We start from the raw sequence: 12,897 nt of genomic DNA on the forward strand, positions 1-12,897 counted from the left end.
CAATTATTATTGGAATAGTGTTGGCTATCCCTTGAGCAACGATATTTTCTATATCCTGCCTAGTCATATATTGATCCCCCGGTTGTTGCTTAGATTGAGTAACCTCATTAACTGGTTCATTATTCGCGTTCTCCATCTGATAATTAATGTATATATATATATATATATATATAATTTTATTAGTATAAAATAAATAACAATAGAATCATCATACAAATTTCACAATATACATATAGCCAAAACTATCGATTTCTCGATTCCTATTTTTATATTTTATAATAGGCATCAATATATATTTTTATCTTACAAAGTTTTATTTGTAGTTATTTTACAGACTGATTTTGACAATTACTATTACACAACCACAGTTCCATAAATCCCCTATCCTTTGTTAGATGATATTCTAGTAATGGCGTTCCCTCTCATCGTATTTCCAGGAGATCTATCTCCTAATCTCTTGGATTCTATCCCCAGTATCCATTAGTTCTTTGCCAAGGTGGCGAAGTTCAGCCATATTCTCGTTACTCATTGGTGGATTTGGTAAAGGTTCTAGATTGAACCGAGGAAAAAGCTTATAGGGATTATTTTGTAACTGTATTTCATTAGTCAACCATTCGTCTATTCCGAAAGGTTGCAAGTGGATTGAAGGATTTGGAATAGCTGGTTCTAAGTTCATTGGTAGTTGTGTTTCAAGAGGGTGAATAAAAACATTTTCATTAACAGGCTTAATAGTATTATGGCTTGTCAATATAAAATCTAGCTCTTCCTGAGATGGTAAACTTTTAATTTGTCTAGAACTTTCCCCAATTTCCATTTTCTTAGGCTTGGGTTTCTCGAGAGGTAAAGCGTTGAATTCTATAGGTTCTTCTATGTCTGGTATATACCTATTGAAATCTCTGGAGACCTCTATTCTTACCGGATAGAGATTTAAATCCTGAAGGGCGTCAGACAAGTTACTCATGCTGTTTAGCAACATACATACAATTACTAAGTTAAAATTTATAACAAAATTTTATAGAAAACTTTTAAATATTATTTCATACTGGGTAACTACCAAAACAACAGAAATTTAAAACACACTTGGTATTATTTGTAAATTTATTTATTTACTAAATAAGGCTTCTAGACTGTAGATAATAAAGGTACTAAAACTTGGGTCAAATTATTTAAGAATTTGCATTAATTGCTATATTAGCTAGCATATAAAGATCTGCCCATATTGTTCATAATTAGTCAGATAATAATAAAACACATAATCACAGAATAGCAATTAATGAAAATTAAGTATTTCCTAAATACTTAATTGGCTTAAATCAGTGGCTCGATCAGTGGCTCTGATACCACCTTTTTCTGTCACCCCCCCCCGGTTTGACCCGTTTCAGGAGCCGCGGGACAGAAATCCCGTGGTATTTTAATTTAGGCGACAGCGGAAGTCTTTTTAAAACAAGATCTTTCAATATTAAAACTGCACGTTACATAATTTAGGGATAAAACCCTGTTATTTACAATAAGGTGATTTCACTGGGAAATCTTTATTTTTCAAAACATGTTTCTTTATTTATTTACATTGAGCCACTTCTCTAAGCTGGTAGTGCTCCACGACACTTTTCTTAGCTCACAGCAGATCACCTGAAACATGTTTGAAAAAGGTTTTGTCAGCGGGGAAATACTGAGTGAGTTCATTCAGGTTTTATAAAATGATACATAGTTATTAATTACAGCATAAGAGCGATTACAATGGCTTCTATCTTATTTTTATCTGGCGCTCTGTCACAATGGTGACAAGTCACAATTGTGACGATGGTCATACCACTATTAGGTCAATGAACCCAAATAGTGATGATTATCCCTAGTAGGTCAATGAACCTAACTGGGAGCAAATTAGTAATGTGCACAATACCCCACTAGCCAGTGATTCAAGATAACCACGACTTAATCCCTGTAATTATAACTTTGGAAAATAATTTGGAGTATTGTAAAACAGTTGATAAAAAGAGAATGACTCACATTGCCGATTTAACGAGCAGTGTATAAGCCTACTGATTAGCCTTGATTAACCTAATTTAATTCACAACACACGCAACTGGGGTTAGCAACTAATACAGCAGTTACGTCAATTCACGAGATCAAACCCTCACAACGATTAACAAAGTGCAATACTTAATAATTCAACGGATTCACAACGAATAACAGAGCATAGTCCGAATTCGAACAACACTCAAATATTCAAGTTGAAATCACGACGAATAACAGAGTATAAGCTCAATTTGGGCAGCACTCAAACAATCGTTGGATAGTTTCAATCGATCGGACGTTGAATCGTAATAGCGATCGAGTTATTACCCTGATTGCGGCAGCGTTCCGTGATTTGTGTGTGTTGATAGTAATTTACGTATAACTCAGTGTATATTATGAATTTTAACGTTGAAGTGAGCAATCTGATTCAGTCCCAGACCCCCCTATATATACCCGAATTTGGTACCTCCCGCGTGTCGCGACAGGTTTGCCCGTGCCTGTCGTGTATCGCGGGGCACACCCCTATGGCCTAGGGTAGCCTGGTCATCTGCATAGCCTAGGTGAGTCAGTTGTACGATAAATTTCAATTTGAACAACGAATTTTGTAGATAAATATTGATTAGGGTTTTACCCCCTTGAGTTTTTAGGGGCCCTGATCCTGATTCCGATTGTTCTGAAAATTTTAGGGTTTATGTAGAATTACTTGGGTTTCTCAATTAGGGTTTTCTTAATAGATAATTAATCTACTAAGTATTAATTTTAGTGTGAGTTGTTACACTAGGTCATTATACTGTTTGATATCTGGGGTATTATACCTGGTCTTTTGATATTGCGGAAGCAATGGCCTAGACCTCGTATAATACTTTACGCGCTTGAAAAGCTTACCCTCTACACAAAAATTGAAAAATATCGAAAGTTGTAATTCAAGTGCCGTTGTAAAGAAGATTACCAAAGGGAACACACCTAAAGTCGAGCCTTCATCTATTTGATATTTGACTGAAAGGAAGTTCATACCTGAGCTCTCAAGGTCTCGCACTAACCTTGAATACAGATATCAAATTGGTATGCTCATATATAAGACTGAATCTAGGGAATTTTGGTACGGGAGTATATTCTGAGGTGGGACACACGAATAAGTTAAGTCCTTAAAACACTAATCTCATCTCTAGAATCAGTTGAAGTTTGTGTGAAAATTTAAGTGGATCAGTATACTGACAATCTAAGTGAATCGTTTAGAACTTAAAGTGTTTAAAGCTCAAGTGCTAGTGATTCGTCATAAACTGATATGATCCTCTGACGCGAACTCAAACAAAAATATTGTCTGTAAATATGTTTGTAAATATTTCTTTACCGCTTTATGTTTCAGAAAAATACAAAAAAGATTTTGATTTCTGCTTTATTTTCGACAACCAATGTCTAAAAGCCGAGTTTCAAAATCTAAGTATGCTGATCGTGTTTCTGAAAATAAACAAGTTCATTAATTTGAAACTTGAATTTTTTCATCAAAAATAAAAAAAAACAGTTTGTGATATCTCCAAGGTCATTAATTTGGACTTGGATGATAATTTGTGAGGATTTTGGATTGTTAAAATCTGTTGTAAAGAGCTAGATTACGATCCCGATAGCCGAGTCTAATGGGGAGTCTGAAGACGAGCTCGACGCAAGGGGGAGCTTGTATCCGGAATGCCAGGTGTCGATCCCAAAAGCACGGAAGCTTGACGAAAGGGGGAGCCTGAAGAAAGACTCTACCGAAAGGGGGAGCTGAAGTTGAAGACAGATCCACGGGGATTCTATTCGAGCAAGAGGGAGTCTGTGTTACTGAAGATATGTTAAAGCTTCAAGAAGACTCAAAGAGGGAGAGAAAGACAAGACGTTACGAGATTGACTGCGGCAATATCCAAGGGGGAGTCTATGAGTGCATTTATGTCTCTCGCCTCCGTCAATATGATTCGTAGCAGAATATAGAAGAAAACAAGGTTTTATAATGCTTAATGTAAGGAAAAGGGCAAGGTGGCATTACTGTAAATAAGGAAAACTTTCCTTATAGCCTTTGCCTATAAATAGGAGGCTTATGCCTTAGATTTAGAACTTTTGCTACTTTTGCATCTTGGAGAGCTTGGAGCATAGAGAGAGAAAGTAAAGAGAGAAAGTGCAAAAGGTGATTCACGTGATTGTACCATTTCATATCTTTCTATAGAATCACAGATTATATACGTTCTGGTGTTCGGTCCAAGTACGTGTACGGATTCCGCACGTCACACGTATTGGTTCGCAATCGTTTCCGAGTCTTAAACGATCCTACAACGCGCTCACAGAACCAATTTAGGAAAATAGGCCAAAAATGTCACCTCTAAGCTAGTAAAGTGCGAAAAGATATAAAAATACATACTTCTTAGTCGAAATTATCAATCTTGATGGGAACGATTTCGTCTGCAACCTCAAAGTGTCCCACTAAACGTGCAAAAAACACCATTTGTTGTTCAAGTGTGAATTTAGTGATTTTGGCCTGCACACATATTAGAGTAACCAACTTACTTTTACGAGAAAATTAAATAAAAAAAACAAAGACATTTTATATATTTCTAACCTTACGAAAACCATGCTGCTCCCCTTCATACTCCACTAAAACAACAACTGGCAATCCTTTTGCTTCCAATGCTTGATGATTTTTTCTTGCTTGATGAGGAGGTACAAACTGTAACACAACATACATCGATTCATTATGATATACACAAGACCTAGAAGATATAGATATAAATTTTCCACTTTTTCCACATTTTAGCAACCAGGGGTGTTCATGAGCCGGTTTTGACGGAAATTCTAGGCTGAACACTTGCTACGAACGACACAAAAACCCTGCCGCGTTGGTTGGAATGGGGGGGGGGGGTTCATTTCGGCAGTTGGAACCAACCTTTTCATTATTTTCTTTTCAAAATCATTTGTTTGTATTAAAAAATTTAAAACAATTAAGAAGGCTCATGATGGTTATACCTATGTATTCCAAAAATGAAAAAAAAACATAAAAAATAATAAACATTAAATGGTCAGTTCATTACTAAATAATTAAAACTATAAAGAAGGCTCATGATGGTAATAACTGTGATTCCAGAAATAAAATTAAAAAAACATAAAAAATAATAAACGTTAAATGGCCGGTTCTAACAGGTTCCAGGCTCCAAACTGCCAAAAGCGAACAATCAACTGATCACTGTACCGACTGACTTGCTTCAGTTTAAACAGTTCAGTCAGTTTCAACTGTTTATTAGGCAAAGTTTCGCTATCGCTTACTCCATGGAAATTGTTTAATCCCATTAACTTCATCTAACCCTATTTTTAGTGGTTTTTGGTTTAAAAAAATAAAAGAATAGTTTATTCAATATCTTAACATCTGTAACAGATAACCCATTTCATACCCCTTAACACAAAGGAGTGGTTTGCCACATGTCTTGTCACCATTAACACCCCGAATGTTAAAGTACACCCCATGGCCTTGTATATATAGAAATATTGATACGTATAAAAAAATTAAGGGCTAACATTTGGATGTTCTAATGCCGCCTATCTTTTATTAAATGACATTTTTATCATTCAAATCATCTAACCACATTAAATACTTCAAATTTTTAGAGCTAACCCAGAGAAAAACACTTAGTGTCATTATTCTTTCTTTTTTATAATATTTTAACAAACATAACTTTGAATTTGTTGATATTTATAGATCTAAATATAAGTTTTTAATCAACAAAATAACGTTATTTAGAAATTTTATAATTACTTTCATATTAGATTCACTTGTTAATGAAAATATAACAACTATCAATATAATTAAATAATAGTAATTCATAATTAAGTAGGAGAGAGATGGGAAAACCAAAATGTAGATGACTTACATTACAATTGTGACAAATGTCTCTCACCATTTTCTTTTATTATAATATAGATATAGATATAGATATAGATATAGATATAGATTTTTTAGTATAAAATTCAAATGAGAAAATTACACCGTTGGTCCATGCATTTGTGTCAGAATAGAAATTCATTTTGATTACAAGTTTAACGGATTCGCTAATCCAAGAACCGACGAGTTTGACGGAGCCTCAGTCCCGATCCGACGTGTTCGGTGCGTTTATTACGACTAAGAAAAGAGTAGAAGATAGACACGACACCGAGCAGTCACTTACAATCTGGTCTCTATTGATTATTCAATTACAACACCACGAGACCAGTTGGACAGCATTTCCCCTCAGGGACCAAAAGCTTGTCCAAATGGGAACCCCAAGTCCCTATTTATAGACAACTACCTACTATGTCCATCCGTCCGGATGGACCTTGACAATTATAAAACCGTGTCCAACTTTCTCCTATTCTATACAATATTCAACACACGCTCTATCTAACTATTCGCATAGTGTCAGACGTCCGAAATATGCACCAACAGATTTCCCCTCGGCTGTCACTGTCGAACCGTCTTTAATTCTTTAAGAACCTTGAGCCGTGTTTGAATATTCTGCAACTTCAACTTTTCTGCAACATCAATCAGGCATCTTGAAATCTTACAATAGATTCCCCCTTGATTTATGATTCGGGTTTGCTTTTGTCAATATAAAGTTCTAATTCCCCTTGGAATGAATCTTTAGGTCTTTTGCACAGTTCACGACTCTTCTCTGATTTGCTAAACTGCAACCTTCACCAACAATCACCAACTTGAAACTAATCAATGCAGCATCCTCTATTTCAACTTTAAGCGCATCCGAGCTCAGTTTTTGATATGACCTGTAAGCACCATGATCTCGCATTCCGCCTGCTCGATCTAAGAATGTACAAAAACTCAACCGACAATTGATAGAAACTTCAAATACCCCACTGGTTAACTTCAAATCCGTGATTCCCCCTGAAAATCTGATATCTCGTTTACTGTGATCAACGATAACACACCAAAAGAATGATAGATCCGTGTAAACGGTATTCTCCATAATCAGCAAATCTTCATCGGAAGACAAATCATCTCGTAATGTAATCTGATCTCTGAAGCATTCGTCTACAATTAGACTCATCTCCTCGGATAATCTAGATCTTAGAAGCTATCATCCACGATCAGATTCACATTTCCCCTGACAATCTGAAGTCGAAACTACCCGAATAGTGTTGTAGTGTCACAAATTTCAAAAATGCCAGAATTTCAACATAGGACATTGAAATTTGTATTCCCCCTCATTTTGCAAATTCTGACGTCTCTATCACTGAATTCCCCCTCAAACTGAGCAATTCAGTCCTCTTTTATCTGTGAAAAACTCGACTATGCCGAAAATATTACAATATTCCTCTAAATTTCAGTTTTTCATCATTGCGGATTTTACGATTTGGCCCATAAATAGTCAGATACTGTGACAACTCGAACTTTAGACTTGCTTAGATGTAACGTTATGTGTGCTTATATGACACTTTGAGTTAACGGATGTTATGATGTTACGTACAATGTGAACTATGTGATTACGTTGATTGATCGAATGTTACGTGCTATATGATTTCATGAGAATGTGTATGTTACTACTTGAACCGATTAGCAAATCACTTACAAAACCCACTCGGTCAACATAGTGGACTCGAGACCATGACACAGCCCATGTGGGGTTTCGGCCCACACCTCCTCTACGTATATGCTCACATACACACAATTAGGGTTTTTAGTTTTCTCAATCTTTGCAACCAAGAAGCACACACACACAAACTCTCTCTCTCTCTCTCGTTGCTTGGAAACCGACGGCACAAGAACCAACTTCCCATTCGGATCACATTCCTTTACTTGTAACCGGTTAGTATGATTGATTATGTTCTTGTACGATTTATGTGGTTTAGTTTGTGTTCTTGCAAATCGTTTGTTCACCATATGATTGTAATCGGATGAGTTATGTTATCGAGCTAAACTGACTAGATGTCATAGGTTATCATAACCAATCTGCTTGTATGTAATCGGCCATATGTGTATGATCATTTATTCGGATTGTTAACTTGATGAATTGGTTTGTGAAAGGGTTATGTTGTTGATAGACGGATTCGTGTTCATGAGTTTGTTGTTCATACTTTGTTAGGGTTCATATGAATTAATGTTGGAAACCCTTGTTTGATCTATAATATGGAAAATTATTAGTTGTTAATTGATTTTGTGCATATATGGAAACATGGTAATTGATTGACAGAATGTATGGCTGTAACCGATTGCTTGAATTGTGGAATTAGTTCAACCATCGCACAAGACTCCTTGGCCGACCAAGGAGTCCAATCGCACAAACGGACCACACGCACAAGCTGGCCCAAACACACAAGGGTCACGGGTCGCACAAACTGGTCCGATCACACAAGCTGAACCAGTCGCACAAGTGCAGCCTGGTCGCACAAGGCTGTATGTTGGGCCGGACAACCCAAGACTTCTATCGCACAAGCTTACACAGATCGCACAAGTGATTGTTTCGTTATTTGGGCCGTATGTGTTAAAAGGGTTACTTGATAGTTTGGGCCGGATGAACTGTTGGGCTGGGTAAGTAGCTGGATCGCACAAGTGTTATGAATTTTCTTAACTGTTATGTGTTACTATTTGGGCCGAGGGTATGCCGGGTTGGGCTAGACGGTCGCACAACCCAAATGGAACAACGGTTGGGCCTCAAGCCCAAATCCTACTCGCACAATCCGTAAGAATCGCACAATGTCATTTATTGGGCCGAGTAGGTGTAATTGATCTGTGATGATTTAATTAGGCTTCTTGATTTCGTTACTTGATTGTTAAGTGTTGCCATGACCTATACATGTTTGCTATGATGTATACGTGCATTATCTTAGTCAAAACCTGACTTGTATTACAACCATGCTAGGACGTGATTGACCATTTACTAGCTTATCTATACTCATTGTGTATCTGCCGAGCAAACCAAGGTGAGTTCACACAGCCAAGGCATGGGGTTCCCAGGGGGGGGGGAATGGGATTGAATGAACTATACGTACATACTTAGTTAATGGAACTTAATGATACGAGTCCTCAGGGTGAGGATGGTGAATGATAAGATATGGCTAGACTAGTATACCTACTTGAACAGATCTTCGCACACACGCCAAGGGTTGGCTGCGATAATTATGACTGATCTTCGCACACATGCCTCGGGAAGGCTGCGAACTAAACATATTAGAACTTCGCACACATGCCAGGGTGGCCAGCGATACAAATATACATAGTCTAGGATATTTGGGAGTATTAACCCAAATCTTCGCATACATGCCTAAAGGGCCCGCGATGGAAACCAATACTATACATGAACAATGAACGAACTAATACGATGCATGATTAGATGAACGAACGCAATGCTTGCTATACCATTTTATTACTGAACTTACTTTCTGTGAACTCGCTCAACTAGTTGTTGACTCTCTGCTGCATGCCTTGCAGGACCTTAGGTACATTATGGAGCTTGCACAGGGAGGAGCAGGTCGTTGTGGCCAAAGGATCATGAATGCTATTTGAACACTTATGATGATATTTAATACTTATGTTGGTTTTACTTAAATGCTTCCGCTATACTTAATTATATTGCACGTTCAATATGACTGGTGGTTAGGATCCTGGTCATGTCACGCTCCCAAGCGGTGATACTCCGCAGGTGGATTTTGGGGGTGTGACAGATTGGTATCAGAGCCATTGGTTATAGAGAACTAGGTTTTAATATGGGAAAACATTTTTATTAAAACCAGACTATAACCAGAACAGTGCTCTTAACGATCCACAACGACGCTTCGCTCCACGTGCAAGACTCGACATCCTAGGTAATAAGGTTTATGTTTATTGCCTGTTTGCTAGAACTGTTTAGAACTTTGCTCGCATTACGCTTAGATACACATGATACTATAGCATGAGAACACCTACGTGCTTACACTTTTCTGTCATCGCCCTACTCGCGAACCACTCTCGCTTACGTTACTTTTACTATGAAGATCATGTCTGGACGAATCAACATGACTCAAGCCCAGCTAGAGGCTCTCGTTCAAGCTCAAGTTGCTGCGGCACTTGCAGCCGCACAAGCAGGAGGTATATCCTGTGATTATAGCACACACTAGGATCTTTAGATCCTACACTCCTAAACTAGCCCTTGTAATTAAACTTTGCCCTATTCATACACAATAGGTCAACACGCGCAGCCACCTGTCTGCACTTTTAGGAATTTCATGGATTGTCGTTCCAGCACCTTCAACGGCACGGAGGGAGCAGTTGGACTCCTCCATTGGTTAGAAAGGCTCGAAACTGACTTCGAGGTGTATGATTGCCCTGAGTCTCGTAGAGTAAAGTTTGCTACTAGGACACTCGAAGGTGCTGCATTAACCTGGTGGGAAGCACAGGTTCAGATGTTAGGGCTGGCAGCTGCTAATGCCACTCCCTGGAACGAGTTCAAGGACCTAATTAAGGAAGAGTTTTGCAGTCAAGAGGACATCCACAAACTAGAGGAAGAGTTCCTCAACCTACAGATGGTGGGGTCTGAAATTGAAGCTTATACGAGGAGATCAAACGAGTTAGCCACATTTTGTCCTACTATGGTAGATCCTCCCACCAAACGTATCGAACTGTATCTCAAGGGTCTAGTGCCCGGAATTCAGAGTCAAATGACCACAGCTAACCTTGGCACCATCCAGCAAGTCGCTCGACTGGCTCATCGTCTCACCGACCAGGCTGTAGAACAGAACAAACTACCAAAACGTGCTAAGACTGATACAGCATGCCCTTCTGGAGATAACAAACGCAAGTGGGATGAAAACCTGAGCACGGGATTAATTTTGGTCCAGCCTCTGACGCAGAAACAGGAGATAGATGACTACCATTGGCCCAGATATCAGTTTTCTAGTAATCATGGGCAGAAAAGATATCGAGGAATTCATCCATGGTGCAACATTTGTAACAGGCACCACAGCGGATGGTGTCGCAAGGAGCGATGTCAGAGATGTCTCAAGATTGGACATGAAGCTAAGGATTGTCGAAACTCACGTCCTGTAAGCCAGGAACAACGACAACAACAGCCTCAAGCCTCACAGGCTCAGTGGCAGCAGCAAAGTTTTAGGGAATGTTTTCAGTATGGTACAAAAGATCACTATGAGAGACAATACCCACAATTGAATTGGAACCAGAATCAGAACCACGATCATGGAAGCAAGGACGACAACGGGGATAGCGTCGGGGAAAGCAATGGAAAACATGACGCCGGGGCCGCGTGTGCATGATTGGTCAAGGAGACGCCGTGAACGATATTTGAACTTATAACTTGTTTTGGGTTTTCATTATTATGTCTCTGTTACTCAAACAAAGTTTGGTTTGAACATCAATCGTATTGGGTTTTATGAATTACTTTAACTACTATACTTTATGTTTGATATGGTGGATGATTTGATATATTAGAACGCACCTGCCGTATTTAAGGACCTTATGAACAGGGTGTGCAAACCCTACCTAGACAAGTTCGTCATAGTATTCGAGAAGTCCACTTCTTAGGCCACGTAGTGAACAAGGATGGGATCCATGTCGATCCATCCAAGGTAGATTCGATCAGAAACTGGCCTGCACCGCGTACGCCAACGGAAATACGCCAATTTTTGGGTTTGGCGGGTTATTACAGACGGTTTATTAAAGACTTTTCGAAGATTGCTCAGCCGCTTACGCTACTGACACAGAAGGGTGTCACCTATCGCTGGGGAGAGCCCCAGGAGACTGCTTTTCAGCACCTAAAGGATAGACTTTGCAGTGCACCTATCCTCTCATTGCCAGAGGGCACAGATGACTTCGTGGTATATTGTGATGCATCCATTCGGGGGCTTGGATGTGTGTTAATGCAGCGCGACAAGGTTATCGCTTACGCCTCTCATCAACTCAAGATTCACGAACGGAACTACACGACACACGATCTAGAGCTGGGAGCTGTTGTTTTCGCGCTTAAGATATGGCGACACTACCTGTACGGTACCAGGTGCACGATTTACACCGATCACAGGAGTCTCGAGCATATTCTTAAGCAAAAGGATTTGAACATGCGTCAACGGCGATGGATCGAGTTACGGAACGACTACGAACGCGCTATCAAGTATCATCCAGGCAAAGCCAATGTTGTGGCTGACGCCCTCAGTCGGAAAGACACTCTACCACGGCGCGTGCGAGGGCTACAGCTTACGATTCAGTCTAGCCTTCCAGCACAGATACGAAATGCTCAGATAGAAGCACTGAAGCCCGAAAACGTCAAGGCTGAAGCCTTACGCGGCTCACGACAGCAAATGGAACAGAAGGCAGACGACGCCTACTATGTAACGGGGCGTGTTTGGGTCCCACTTTATGGCGGTCTACGCGAACTTGTGATGGACGAAGCACACAAGTCTCGCTACTCGGTACATCCAGAGTCGGACAAAATGTACCACGACATCAGCACTACATACTGGTGGCCTAGTATGAAGGCCCACATCGCTACGTACGTTGGAAAATGCTTGACCTGTGCGAGAGTCAACGTTGAATATCAGAAACCAGCTGGCCTACTTCAACAACCCACGATACCGCAATGGAAATGGGAAGAAATTTCCATGGATTTCGTCACAGGCCTACCCAGATCCCAGCGTGGGAATGATACCATATGGGTGAGCGTGGATCGACTCACCAAGTCTGCACACTTCCTAGCTATAAAGGAAACAGATAAGTTCTCCACTCTCGCAGACGTCTATCGCAAGGAAGTTGTTTCGAGGCACGGGGTGCCCACTTCAATCATTTCGGATCGCGATGCACGATCCACGTCAGAGCTATGGCAAGCGATGCACAAATCTTTCGGCTCACGATTAGACATGAGCACAGCATATCATCCTCAGACGGAT

Source organism: Helianthus annuus, chromosome 11, assembly GCF_002127325.2.
Source record: "Helianthus annuus cultivar XRQ/B chromosome 11, HanXRQr2.0-SUNRISE, whole genome shotgun sequence".
NCBI lineage: Eukaryota > Viridiplantae > Streptophyta > Magnoliopsida > Asterales > Asteraceae > Helianthus > Helianthus annuus.